Raw genomic sequence first — 2,736 nt, 5'->3', positions numbered from 1 at the left:
ATTTTGGAAAATCAATTAATAACCTTGTTCGCTCATTTTCAATTTACTAAAATCCATAAAGATGCACGTCTTCTTATTTAATTTTCAAAGAAAGTAGACATCAAACTTATGGAATAGACCCAATGCACATGAGTCATCCACACCCATTAATCTTAGTCGATACTAACAAAGCCAACCTCCTCTAGAATGAAATTGTTATCTGCTCATAACCCAATAAAAAAGATTGAATTGTTATGTAATGACTAGTTGTGTACCCGTGCAATGCGGCGAGAGCCGTGAATTTTAACGATTTTGAAGTTTCACTCGTTTTATTAGAGAAGATTTAACGATGATATAAGTTACACTTGGTCTTTACATATTAATTCAATTTGAATAAATAAGAGTTATGGTTCCAATTACAGTGAATCGATGAAAACAATTGTACAATAGTTTAAAATCCAATATATTTAAACGACTACACAAATGTGTTTGATTTGCACCACGAGAAAAGAATCAAGAGATCGAGAGCGAGACYGAGAGTTCTAGAGCAATTGAATGAGAGATGAATGGGAGAACTTTTAATAACTCATGGYGAATATTAGTTTGAATCTCACATTGGGGGATGGGGTAAAGATATAGAGGTATGAGAGGGTGAATGCATGAGTAAAATGTATCAAAAGTATCTTGGAAACATGAAAAGAAAAGGTAATAGTGTGCATTGGTAACTTGTACTATATGTCATTTTAAGTGTAGATTAAGAGATTTTAAGACTGAATGCATAAAGTAGTAGTACTTAATGCATTATGAGTTGTTTTCAAGACTTTTAARACTTTGTGCATAGATATATAGTACTTTATGCATTAAAAATTGTTTTTAAGACTTTTGACAAATTTGGTTTACAAGGTTGTATAGATATAGATAATTTTAACATAATTTGTGCAAAGGAGGTAAACTGAAATTTTGGGAAGCTGAGGGTCAATCTTGAAATCTCAAATAATACAAACAAATCAGGCGATTCACATTCAGAATCTCGGTCAAATCAAATCGACCCAAACCATCTATATATATATAAAAATATATATTGTCTTGATATCAATTAGGAGATCATATGTATCTTTAAGAATTTGTGTTAAGAACAATTTGAGGCTAAGTACGTGTGAGAAGAACAGTTAAGGTGAGAAACATAAGAATGGATCTGGTCTCCTGATCACTTTTAATCTTAAATCCATCCATGAATAGCGTTTGATACGGGGATTGATCATGTGCATCTCAGTGTATATCTTATCTAGGTGAATCTCATCGTAATGTGCATCTACGGATTGAGATCCCTTCCTGGTTACCTTAACTCTTATTCTTACCGGAACCCAACCCTATTATAGATGGGGCGTGCGAATTAAGCTAATGATGGAACCCATAACGAAAGAGAAGACCCGAAACACGACTTACTTAAAAAGAAAACATGGGATCATAAAGAAAGCTACTAAATTCACAGTTCTTTGTGATGTTGAGTGATGTTGATACCATTGTTCAGCAGGTGGTGCAATGCAGTCTTATGCCAGGAGTTGATATTGCCAGATTCACAAGTGAATCATAATCATGTGTGAGATGTTGTTGGGGATTTTGTGATGGATGCTCATCGAGGAAGGTTTATGGCTTAATTAAGTAAGCAGTTAATTCTTGTAATAGTTTTTTTAACCGTTAAAACTTTGTTAATTAAAGATAATAATTTGAACCTTGTTCTAAATATTAAGGGGTGAAAATCATAACTTTAAATTTTTTGGGGCGACTATCTAAATTGCAATAACTTTCAGGACACATGAATAGCTCCAACTCTCCAAGTCCAGGTTGAGGATCCAAAACTACCTAGGACCCAGGTCCTGGTGAATGGTGAATGGTGAATGGTGATGGTCCTGTTGGCCAGGCTGAAGACAAGTTCAAACCCAGGTATTAAAAAAATGCTAGTTATAAAAAATATTTAATTTTTTAAAATTATTATAAGGAATATATTCTAATACAATTAATTGATCTCCTTTTTTTTTTGGTAAAATGGGAAAAAGTTTAAAAAAGATCAATTAATTTTTTAGTTTAAAGATTTTTAAACCCTTTTTTTTTAATAAAAAAGCATTGATTTTTTTTGGTTTGGAATATTTAACTTTTTGAATTATTTTTTTAAATAAAAAAATAATTAAAGTTTCTTATTTTAAATGAATAAGTCTATAAACATTTTTTTAATTAATAAACCATCATATTTTTAACCCAAAAAAGTTATATTTAACCGACTAGCAAAAGTTTGATGACTTATTTATTAAAAAATCTGAATTTTAATCATTCAGAATAAGAAAATCTAATGATTTTTTCATTAGAAAAAAAATTCAACGATTTAATCATTCAAAATGAGAAAGTTTAATGGTTTTTTTATTTTAAAAAATTAAGGATTAAACTATTCAAAACGGAAAGGTTGTATGGTCTTTTTTGGAAAAAATAATTTAAAAAAGGAAAAGATAAAGAAATTATACAAAGAAGAAAATTGATATTTATCCAATATTTTTAATTTCATGCGTCTTTTTATTAAATATTAATCAAATAGGTATGACTTAATAATGTTTATAATCTATAATCCATAGCTTTAGTAATAGATTATTAGAGTTGCATAAGATTAAGGCATGCATTTCTCTTTTTAATTATTAGTTAGTAATATATGTATTTATAAATTATTTTAGAATAAAGATAAAGATATTCTTGTAATATAGTTCGAAA

This window comes from Cynara cardunculus (assembly GCF_001531365.2).
Source record: "Cynara cardunculus var. scolymus isolate 2C chromosome LG 2, CcrdV1, whole genome shotgun sequence".
NCBI classification, from domain to species: domain Eukaryota; kingdom Viridiplantae; phylum Streptophyta; class Magnoliopsida; order Asterales; family Asteraceae; genus Cynara; species Cynara cardunculus.
Note: the sequence above shows the minus strand (reverse complement) of the source record.